Source organism: Cervus canadensis, chromosome 31, assembly GCF_019320065.1.
Source record: "Cervus canadensis isolate Bull #8, Minnesota chromosome 31, ASM1932006v1, whole genome shotgun sequence".
Lineage (NCBI taxonomy): Eukaryota > Metazoa > Chordata > Mammalia > Artiodactyla > Cervidae > Cervus > Cervus canadensis.
The window spans coordinates 320,145-332,608 of record NC_057416.1 but is presented as its reverse complement, the minus strand read 5'-3'; the positions used below and the strand labels follow the sequence as shown (position 1 = coordinate 332,608).

Sequence of the window (12,464 nt, the reverse complement as noted above, 5' to 3'; positions counted from 1 at the left end):
TTGTTTATTGGTTGCACTGGGTCTTTGTTGCTGCACGCGGGATTTCTATAGTTGTGGAGAGTGGGAGCTGCTCTCTAGTTGTGGTGCATGGCCTTCTCATTTCTGTTGCTTCTCTTGTTGAGGAGCACAGGCTCTAGGTGCACAGGCGTCAATAGTTGCAGCCTGAGGGCTCAGTAGTTGTGACTTGCTGTCTCTATGGTGCCTGGGCTTCAGTAATTGTGGCACCAGGGCTCATTAGTTGTGGCTAGAGGACCCTGGAGTATGCAGACTTCAGTAGTTGTGGTGTGCAGGCTCTCTAGTCATGCCTCTCAGGCTCTAGAGCATGCTCAGTGGTTGTGATGCTGGACTTAATTGCTTTGCAGCATGTGGAATTTTCCCAGACCAGGGATTGAACCTACTTCCCCTTAACTGGCAGGCAGATTCCCATCCACTGCACCACCAGGAAAGTCCATTAGTTCTTACGTTTGTTTTGAAAATTGTGGTCATATATACATTAAGAAGGTTGAGTGTCAGAGAACTGATGTTTTCAAATTGTGGTGCTGCAGAAGACTCTTGGGAGTCCCTTGGGCAGCAAAGAGATCAAATCAGCCAACCCTAAAGGAAATCAACCCTGAGTATTAATTGGAAGGACTGATGCTGAAGCTGAAGCTCCAATGTTTTGGTCACCTGATACAAAGAGCCAACTCATTGGAAAAGACCCTGATTCTGGGAAAGATTGAAGGCAGGAGGAGAAGGGGATGACAGAGGATGAGACAGTTAGATGGGATCACAAACTCAATGAGCATGACTTTGAGCAGACTCCAGGAGATCAAAAAAGGACAGGTAAAGCCTGACCATGGCGTCAGCAAAATGTTGGACATGACTTAGTAAAACATACAATTTTAATCATTTTAAAGTGATACCTACTTGTTATGCAAACATTACCACTACCCATCTGTAAACTTTTCCAACTTCCCAAACTGAAATTTCAGTTATTAAACAAAATTCTCCATTTAAACTCATGGAGCCCCAGGCAATCACCATTCTGCTTTCTGTTTATGAATTTGACTGCTTTAAGAGCTTCATGTAAGTGAAATCATATGATAATTGTTTTTTTGTGATTGCCTTTTTATAGCTTGTTATAATATATTTTCCCCACTAAATACTCTTGGCACCCTTGTTGAAAATTATCTAAAGACATATGCCAAGGTTTATTTCTAGGCTTTCTATTTTATTCCATTAGTCCACTGCCCATCTTTATTCGAATACTGGTGCTATGATTATCATCACTTTGTATAGTATGTTTTAGAGTCAGGAAGTATGAGACCCCCAGCTTTCTTCTTTTCAAGATTGTTTTCGCAATTTGGAGGCCTTGAGATTTCATATGAATTGTAACATGGATTTTTCTGTTTCTGCAAAAATCAGTTTTGCTATTTTGATCTGTAGACCACTTGAGATAGTGTTAACAGTGTAATATTTTTAAATATCCCAGATCATAAATGTCTTTTCATATTTGTGTGTGTTCCATAATATCTCTCAGTAACCTTTTGTAGTTTTCAATTTACAGGACTTGTCTCTTTGGTTAAGTTTACTTAAATATTTTATTCTTTTTTGATGCTTTCATGCATCGAATTATTTTCTTAATTTTTCCTTGAGTTGTTAATGACATAAAGAAATTTAACATCATTTCGTTATAAACTCTCAACAAATTGGAAGTAGAAGGAATGCACCTTGGCATAAGAAAGTCCATATATAACACATCTATAGCTAACATCATCCTCAACATAGAAAGATTGAAATCTTCCTCATTAAAATCTAGAATAAGACAATAGGGCACACTCTCACAAGTCCTTTTATAACATAGTACTGCCATAATAATTCCTGTGAAAAGTTTATATTTTTCTAAATATAGGTTTATTATTTTTATTAATATATGTTTATAATCTTATAGGTTTTATAGGTTTATAGGTCTTATAGGTTTGTATTTAATATAGGTTTACTAATTTTTATTAATATAGGTTTATTAATTTTTATTAATATAGGTTTATTACTTTTCATTTAGTATTACTTTCTGGAACAGTACTTCTAATGACAGCCACTTCCTCCCTTTCAATCACAGCTTAAATATAACCTTTCAAGAAGGGTCTTCTCTGATTACATTATCCACAGTAGAATTATCCCTTTTCTTTTCTATCACATTATTCTATTCCTTACATTATAAGCCCCAAATAAGACTATAACTACTTTATTAAATGTCTCCTTCTTTATTGTCTGACCTATTATATTATCCATGAAGGAAAAAAACATTTTTTTACATGATTTTCCCTCTGGTTTTATTAAGTGCTGAGTCCTAGCTCATAGCACAGCTGCTGGCATAAGAAATGTGCCCTAACTATTAAAAACAATTAGTAATTGGATAAATTATTAGTTGTTGGATCTAAAACTTTAAAAACATTTAAATTTATTTTTAGTATAATTTGCATTTATTTAACAAAGTTTTAAGGTGATTAAATATAGTATTGAATAAAAGGAAATATATTCTTTCCATGGCAGGGGAGAATATATTAAGTCCACTAGACCAAAATGAGTGAGTCTATATTTTATCCTCATTGGCAGCAACCTCATAATGTTTCTAAAGCTATTTTTTTCCCATGTTATACCTTACTAATATTAACTGTGTCATTTGCTCTAGTAATATCTTCACATATTTTTCGTTGTTGTTTAGTTCCTAGGCCATGTCCAATTCTTTTGCCACCCCATGGACTGTGTAGCCTGCCAGGCTCCTCTATCCATGAGATTTCCCAGGCAGGGATACTAGAATGGGTTGCTATTTCCTTCTTAGGGTATCTTCCCAACCCAGGAATCAACCTGTATTTATGCATTGGCAAGTGAATTCCTCACCATTGAGCCATCAGGAAAGCCCCTAAAGATGTTATTTTATACCTTTGTGTAAAATCCCAGTGAATTAATTAAACAAGAATCAGCCTTGGACACATTCTAAGACTCGGTGATAATTGCAACTGGAAGGGATGAAATAGCCTGTGATCTTCACCCCTAATAGGAAGAAGATGCTATTTACTTAGCAACTGGCATAAAAATTTCAGGAGGTCCTTTCTTAGACTTGTAGCATGACTTAAAAAGAATCATGGGAATGTCTTTCAAAATCTGAGTCAATTAGTCCGGTCATGTTAATATGACAGAGTGAAAAGTACTGAACTGTCAAATGTTATTTTAATTTTTGAAGTTGGTAGGAAAGAAGTTACTTGTGAAAAATTTCCCTGCCAAATAACTAGTTGATTTCTTCTATATGTTTGTAGTATTTGCTGGTAATTTTTATATATTTCCTAATGCAACAAACTTGTTTTTCTGTGTGTGCACCATGGAATTGCTTTCAAATAATCTACACTTAACTTAAAAATGATCTGAATAATCAGAAGACTCCATGAAGTAAGTGGACAGACAGTCAAATAAATTATATGCTCAAATAATAAGGCGACCTTTTGTCTCTGTTATCAAACTGGGTGAAAAATAATTCCAAGTGTTTATGAGTAGCTTCAAGTTATTCTTCAGGTTATGATCAAGCCTCCACAAGGTAAGACTAACATTAAATAGTGGGAACCAAGCTCACAGTTGTGAGACCTTCTTTATTATATAAGAAAATAAATTACTTTGAAATCAATCAAGCAAATTCAATTCTAGGTATGTGACTTAAAAATGTGTACTTGAGAAAATGAATTAGATATTCTGAACCTTAATTTCTTCACTTATGAAATAAGGATTACAGTTCTTGCTACTGTAAATATTAAATGTGTTACATTAAAAAATGAGTGAGTGATAGGAATATACTGCAGGAGTTTGGAGAAGTGGAGTGATGTTATCAGAAGAAGGTTAAAAAGGACAGTTTGGGCAGCTTCAGGAGAACCAACTTTTGAGGCCAGTATAAATGTGGAGAGACTTAGCAGGAGGCTGTTATGGTGGACCAGGAAGAAATTAAGAATTAGGGAATGATCAAATTTGTGATATATTCTGAAAGTAGAGTTAGTAGGATTTATTTAAGTTTTATGAGAGTAACAAATGAGTAAAGAGCACTGAAATTTTGTTTCTGAACAATAACATGAAAATTATAGTATTCAATAAGGAATATCTCTTTAAATTTTATTTAGAAAATGCTCATGTTTATTGTGGAAATTTTAGAAGTTATGTTTTACAAATAGTACATTGCTATTCAGTTGGATTTCAAAATTAGAGATGTTGCAAATAAACATTTGAAATTTAGGGGAAAGGTAAGGGCTGGAGATACAAAATTAGACTGCTGCAGTCTAATTGATTGGTCCAAAATGGGAAGTAACCACGTAAAGACAAAAGTGTCAGTGAAGTTTGAGACATTTCAGGACAAGGATCTTCTATTCACACATTCATCTACCCACACTGATTATGTGTATTACCTTAAGTGTGTTTCATCTATTATACTTTGTGTCTTTATAAATGCTGCACATTTTCATGGCTTTCTCTTTTTATTTCTTTATACTTTCATTTATTTTTTACACTCAGCTAAACCATTGCTTCCTGTTGAACGTCTTCTGTGATGCCCACTTGATATACTCCTATATCCTGACTCTTCAGCACTGTGTGAATTTGATGGAACTTCATACATGTGTCAGGAATTGTTTGTTTTTTTGTCCTGAATCATATCACTGAGGTTAACCAAACAAACAAAAAGAGGAACTATGCCTTCTTCGTCTTGGTAATCAAAATGTCTATGACACATTAGACACAAATGGATATCCTATTGGCGTTCTTCCAAAGAATGGATACATAAAAATGTATTCTTATACATTTGAGCATTTTTCCCCTTTAAGTGTTATCCCCCCCCCCTCCTTTTTTTTTTTTTTAAGTTAACTTCTTTAATATGTGAAGTCAGCGCCTGTCCAGATTAGATGGGATCAAGAAATAATGTAACTTACTTTGTCCTTCTGGGTCTCACACAGAATCCAAAGGAGCAGAAAGTTCTTTTTATTTTGTTCCTGTTCATCTACCTTTTGACTCTGATGGGCAACATTCTTATTATAGTGACTATAGCTGTCAGTAAGACCCTGAACTGAGCGATGTACTTTTTTCTTGCTAGCTTATCATGTATGGATGTCACTTACTCCACTTCTATCACCCCCAAATTGATTTCAAAGTTGTTATTCGGGGAAAAACACATATCCTTTAAATCTTGTATGACTCAGCTGTTTGCAGAATACCTTTTTGCTGGATCAGGGGTCTTCCTTCTGCTGGTGATGCCTATGACCGCTATGTGGCCATCTGTAAGCCCTTGCATCATTTGGTGATCATGAGGCAGAGGGTGTGTCTTGTGATGCTGGTGCTGGCCTGGGTTGGAGGTTTCTTGCATTCAGTAATTCAACTTAACACTATTTATGGGCTCCGATTCTGTGGCCCCAACGTCACTGATCACTATATGTGTGACGTGTACCCCTTATTGGAACTCGTCTGTACTGACACCTTTGTCACTGGCATCTTAGTTGTGGCCAATGAAGGACTGATTTGCTCTGTTGTTTCTCTGCTCTTACTTATCTCCTATGGAGTCATTCTGCACTCTCTGAAGAACCTGAGTCAGGAAGGGAGGCAGAAAGCCCTCCAGACCTGTGGTTCCCACATCCCTGTGGTTGCCTGCTTCTTTGTTCCCTGTATTTTCATGTATGCAAGATCTGCTAAGACCTTCCCCATTGACAAATCATTGAGCATGTTTTATACAGTCATAAGTCCCATGCTGAACCCATTAAACTACAGTCTAAGAAATTCTGAGATCATGAATGCTATAAAGAAGCTCTGGACAGAAAAAGTGAGATCAAGTTGTAAACAAGTGCATTATGCATTACAGAGAAAGTAGTTTAACACTAGGAATTTAATTCAAATATAAAAAATCTGTTGTTCTGATGTAAACTTTCCTTTTCTCTGAATAATTTATTATGTTTTATTAAAGAATAAAATTTATGTTTATGCTTTTTTTTTTCATTTATTTTTATTAGTTGGAGGCTAATTACTTTACAATATTGTAGTGGGTTTTGTCATACATTGACATGAATCAGCCATGGATTTACATGTATTCCCCATCCCGATCCCCCCTCCCACCTCCCTCTCCAACTGATTCCTCTGGGTCTTCCCAGTGCACCAGGCCCGAGCACTTGTCTCATGCATCCAACCTGGGCTGGTGATCTGTTTCACTATAGATAATACACATGTTTCGATGCTGTTCTCTCGAAACATCCCACCCTCGCCTTCTCCCACAGAGTCCAAAAGTCTGTTCTGTACATCTGTGTCTCTTTTTCTGTTTTGCATATAGGGTTATCATGTTATTAATGGTAGTTCCCCTCCTTCAATGTAAACATTAATGTCTAGTTTATCACTGCAACTGGAAAGGTGAAATTCATTTAAAATAGAGTCAATAAGTAATATGTAATGTGTTTGTCAGTATTACAAAAATAAGTAACTAATATGCATTATTTTATTACCTCTCATTTTTTATATCCAGGTTCTTATCTTTTATAGTCGCTTTTTATTGTACTAGTTAAAATATTCAATACTATATTCTATCCTCTTCTTTCACTTTTATTTGTTACATATGAAAATTTACTGTAACATTTTCCTTTGTATAGAAAATTGAAAAGTATGATGGATAATAATAAATGTTAAAAAATAGAATCCCTACAAAATAGAATCATGTAAAATATGCCTCCTATTCGCCCAATATCAGAGTTTCCCAGTTTTTCCAGATGCAGTCACTATACTGTTTCTAAGATTCCTCAAATAATAATTGTTGCCAAAAGAAGCATATTTTCATGTGTGTTTGCCTGTATGTCTCTGTTTATACATTTTGCATCTCAGTTTTCTGAAGTTCTTTCCATACAGCCTTCACAGATTTAACTCATTCTAGTTTCCTCATATTGCTCAGCTTCTTTAAAAGTCTAAAATTTAGGTATTCCGTTTTCTTCAAGTTTTTTCTCATATTTTTCTACAATAAATAATTCTGCAATGAAGTCTTTTAAAAATTTTCTAAGCATGAGTTTCTAGAAGTGAAAGGGTTGACTTAATTGATATATGTGTTGAAAATGTTGATATTCATAGATATGCCAAAATGCCATTATGACCTTAAACAAACTTACTACTCCCCTCACTTTGGAAAACACATTTGACAACATGCTGAACCACTAGTGCTTGATAAACAGTTATGGTATATAAAAATCTGATTAAAGAAACTGTTTCATTTGTATGCTTTTATTGATATTCAATAAACAATTGAATTTGAGTATCACCCATGTTTAAATGATTTATAGTCCTTTTTCATGAATTGCCTATTAATGAATTTTTTGTATGTATTTGATTGCCAATACTTTTCCATACTGATTTTAATGATTGTATTATACACTAATTATCCCATTTACCCTGTGTTTGGTTATTATTTTTCCTGCTTGTGATTTCTTTTTTATAAGGATGCCAGTTCTATCAGATTGGGACTGACCCTTATGATGTATCAAGGAGTACCAGCTATTTCAGTCCCCATTTCAAGGTTTCCAAGCCTAGATACTAGATGGAGGAGTGAATAAACTTCTTTGGTGACCTTAGTCTGATAATTTCTAACTTCCATCTTGAGAGAGGTGGAGCCAGAAGTATTCAATTGAATGGATCAAATTCTTGACCCACTGAAATAATCTAATATAATAAAGTGAATGTTGATGTTTCAAATAGTTTTATTTTTTTCAGATATCACAATAGTATCTGAAACACTGTAGTAATTTAGACCCTATGGTATTGGCTCATGGATATGTACACTGACTGAACAAAAGAGAAAGCTAAGAAATAGAATGGTAAATATGCAGATTATTGTATCTGGAAGTAATGGTGTTTCAGGGTATGGGAGACAGAATGTTTATTCACTATATATACTGGGAAAATTTATTTTTTAAAAACAATCATGATTTATTTATTTATTTTTTTAATTGACTGTGCCACAAGGCACATGGGGTTTTAGTTCCTCACCCAGGTTTTGAACCTGCACCCTTGCATTGGAAGCACAGAGTCTTAATCACTACACTGCCAGGGAAGTCCCTATTCATCCTTATGATAGGAAAGTGTATTTTCACTTCACAATATACTTTGAAGAGTATAGTCTATGTGGGTTATATATATAAATGTTAAGTAAATAACTTTAAAATGCTTAAAGATAATTATCTTTATAAACTTGTGGCAGGGAAGGACTTTGAGAAGTAACATGCAGAGAACTTTCATCCTGAATTTCATCCTGAATAGTTTCCATATTCCTACATAATAGAATAGGTGGTTAATCCTAGATCCCAATCATGTTCACTGCAGTATCCAGGTGTGAACTCCCCTTATTCATAATTTGGAAGTGTGTAGTACAGTGAATTAAATATTTATTTTTCAGATCCTTCATAGAAAGGTTGGAATGAAGACTTATATCACCTATGTGTGGTCATATTTCAAGCATCTTATCCCATAATACAAGAAGATTCATTCATTCAAACATCTCTGGATTTGGCGTGGGGGGAGTGTGTTTATGCTCAGTCGTGTCCAACTCTTTGCAACCCCATGGACTGTAGCCCACTAGACTCCTCTGTCCATGGGATTCTCCACTCCATTTGAGTGGATTACCATGCCCTCCTCCAGGGGATCTTCCCAACTAGGGATCAAACCCAGGTCTCCCACAGTGCAGGCAGATTCTTTACCATTTGAGTCACCAGGGAAGCCTGGTAATTAGATAAGGGGTCATGATTTTCCTGAACCAAATTCTGGTGTTTCAATTCAGGTCTCTGTTCACCAAACCTAGATTACTTTTTATCATCATCACTGTCACCCTAGTCTACCTGAGCTCTCTAAAATACTGTTTATCCTCTGGGTGCCAGAGCCTGTGTGATTTGCATGTGTGCTCTTTTGGGTTGGAGTCTCTGCTTCTTACAGTATCTTCCAGCTCTCCCCAAAATAAGCCCCACTGGTCCTCAAAGCCAGAATATTTTGAGGGTCCCTCTTCCTGGTTCAGGATGCAGAGCTTGAAGTGAGGAGAAACTCAGCAACTGTTGTTACCATCCTGTGTGGTTCACCACTCAGGGGCATGGCCTTGACTATATTGTTCTTCACTCTTGCTACTTGTTTGCTGTGGTTCCTTCTTTATGTCACATCTTTTGCTGTAGGGGATTATCCTGCTAGTCTTCACGTCATTCTCTTTAGTAATTGTTCTATATTATTATTATGTGTGTTTGCTCAGTCATATCTGACTCTTTGCGACCCCATGGACTATATAGCCCACCAGGCTCCTCTGTCCATGGGGTTTTTCCAGGTAAGAATACTGGAGCAGTTTGCCATTTCCTACTCTAGGGTTCTTTTTGACTCAGGGATAGAACCTGCATCTGTGTTTCCTGCTTTGGCAGGTGGATTCTTTTCCACTCTGCCACTTGGAAAGTGCTCTGTAAATAGTTATAATTTTGGTATTCCCATGGAAGGAAGTGATCTCAGGGTTTTCCTACCCTGAATGTTGGCTACTCTCTCCTATATGTCTGTCTTTATGCCAAAGCCATACTGCTGTGATTACCAGTGTTTTGTTGCATGCTATAGAACCAGGAATAGGAAATCCACCAATCTGTTCTTTTTTCAAGATCGTTCTGCTGATTTAGATTCCCTTTGTTATAGCCACGCTTTCTGGGAAACAAACTCACTCAGAAGGACAATACAGATAGTGGAGTGCAGTTTATTACACCGGCGGGCCCAAGGCAGAGTCTCCTCTTAGCCAAGGACCCTGACCAGCATTTGTGAAAATCTTTTATACCCCATGTGTATGTCTCCAAACCCACCATCCCAACTCCCTTGAGACTTACATAAACAAAGGTAGGGTAAATACAACTACAATAACCACATCATTCACGTGTTATGTGTTCAAACAGTTAATAATCAATAAGCCCGCAGTTACATTCCAAACAGTTAATAATCAGTAAGCTTGTGGTCACGTTCCAACCAGTTAATAATCTATAAGTCTGTGATTACATCCTGATAGATACAGAAAAAGTTTATGCCCTGTCTGGAGACAGAGGTGATTATGGTATGTTTCCTCTTAGGCAATGAGTAACCTGGATGTGATCTTCAAGATTCCCCTGTCCGGAGGGGGTCTTATCCTTCCATTGTCATTCCCACAGGCACTAAGCAGAGAGTTCAGAGTCCACCGGAGAGGCAGCCGAGCATGATCAGCACAGATAAGCCTGAGATGGAGTCCTGGCCCTATGAATTCCTTCTTCACCTTGAGATTTCATATGAATTTTAGCATGAAGGTTTCTATTTGTACAAAAAATATTGGGGGATTTATTAGGGATTTCACTGAATCTATAGATCACATTGACATCTTAATAATATTAAATAGTCCAGATCATCAGTCCAGAAAATAAATGTTTTCCAGTTATTTGTGTCTTCTGTAATATCTTTCAGCAACATTTTGTAGTTTTTAGCATACAAACCTTTTCCTACTTTGATTGTTCTGAGTTAGTTTACTCCTTGACACTGTTGTAAATGCAATTATTTTCTTAACTTAATCTTTGGATTGTTCACTGATAGTATAGAAATTCAACATTCATTCACTATAAAAAAATGTTCTCAAGAAATGGGATAGAGTGTACCTAACCCACTACAATATTGTAAAGTAATTAGCCTCCAACTAATAAAAATAAATGAAAAAAAGAAACAAAAAAAAAAGAAAGAGTGTACCTCAACATAATAAAGGCTGTATAGAACAGCTCCATAGCTCACATTAGTCTCAGCATTGGAAGACTGAAATCTTCCTTGTTAAAAATCAGGAACAACATAAAAGTTCAACCACTCATCACTTAAAGAAAACACAAACAAATTACTGTGAAAAATTTCCTTTGAAATTTTTTTGAGTTTTCTACATATAGATCATATCATCTCTGAAGTGAAATAATTTTATAATTAATTAAATTTTACTGTCCGTAACAGTGATTCCAATGGTAGCCACTTTCTAGTGTTTGGATCTCAGCTTAAACATCACCTTTTAAAAAATATTTACTCTAATTGCATTGTCATAGTATTAAGAGGATAACAGGCAGGAAGGCCAGAGGTCGCCAAGGGGCAGGAGGAAATAAACTGCAAGTGGCAGACTTTTTTTCCCCTTCTCTACACAAAATTAAAGACACCTGTGTCTGCCATGAGCTAACCAATGCATTTTTCTTATGTTAATGAAACTACATATTTCCTTTGGAATTTGCCTTTCTTCAAAATGGTTCTGCCTAAGGTTAACTTCTTTCTTTTCTCAAACCTTGGGCTGATAATGGCTTAACAGACCAGTATTCATGTCAATTGTTTTCGGGTGGTGGATGACACACCTTGTACCATCATACCTCAAAAGTGCATATTGTGGGAGAGGGGTCTTGTGGGACTCCCTCAGCCTTGGGGTGTCTCTCTTATCTGATGAATAGCTTTCTAACAGACATAAGACACCTTGCTATAAACCAGCAAGAGAGCACTCTTTCTGTCCCCTTCTGATGTCTATGTCAGAAGCTTTACCTATCTCTATTATATTTTAATAAAACTTTGCCACACAAAAGCTCCAAGTAGTCAAGCCTCGTTTCTGACCCCAGATCGAAATGCTCTCTTGCAGAGTTCATGAATCCTGGCATAACACTTGGCTCGAAGCAGCAAACTTTCAGTATATTTTTTTCCTTTTATTTCTGCCATAATACCCTATTTGCTTTCTTATAAGCAGTGAATAAGGCAATTCTTGCTTTATTAAATTTTCTCCTTTATTGTTTGACTCATAAGAACATGAGACCCATGCAGGAAGGAATTTTTACATGATTTCCCCCTGTTTTATTAATTGCTGTGTTCTCACTCAGAGTATAGTTCCTGGCTTTAAATAGGCAACTTAAAAAAAAATCAGATAAATAATTAGGTGTTACATCTAAATTTTGTATTATATACTTAACCTAAGTTCAAGGTAGAATAAATTTAGTATTAAATAAAAGGAAAGAAAAAGTGTTATTGCAGGCTGGGAAATGTGTACCTAGTTAGTCTAACTAGAACAAAATGAGCTGATTATTTTTGACTCATAATAACATCATGACAGTTCTAAAGCAATTTTTTTCTCCATGTTAACACTTTCAGACCCTAATTATGTGATTTAACCCAATAGTATCTTCACATACAGGTGTACTTTTAAAACTTTGTGGAAAATCCCAGTGAATTTAATTAAGAAAGAATCAGTTTTGGACCCACCCAGTCCAGCTCCAAAGCTCAATGATAAACGTGGTTAGAAGGGACAAAATGTCCAGTGACCTTTGCCCCTTTTGGGGAAAAGAAGTGACATTAATTTAAAAACTGATATAAAATTTTTGGGTGGTCTTTTCTTAGGCTGAAAACATTGCATTAAAAAAAGAAAAACAATGCAAGAATGTCTCTCAAAATCTCAA

General features: G+C 35.9%; 1 pseudogene; it reads left to right on the top strand.

Moving 5' to 3' along the window:
- Positions 1-4,916: 4,916 nt before the first annotated feature.
- LOC122432269 lies at positions 4,917-5,872 on the top strand (annotated as a pseudogene).
- The last annotated feature ends 6,592 nt before the right edge of the window (positions 5,873-12,464 follow it).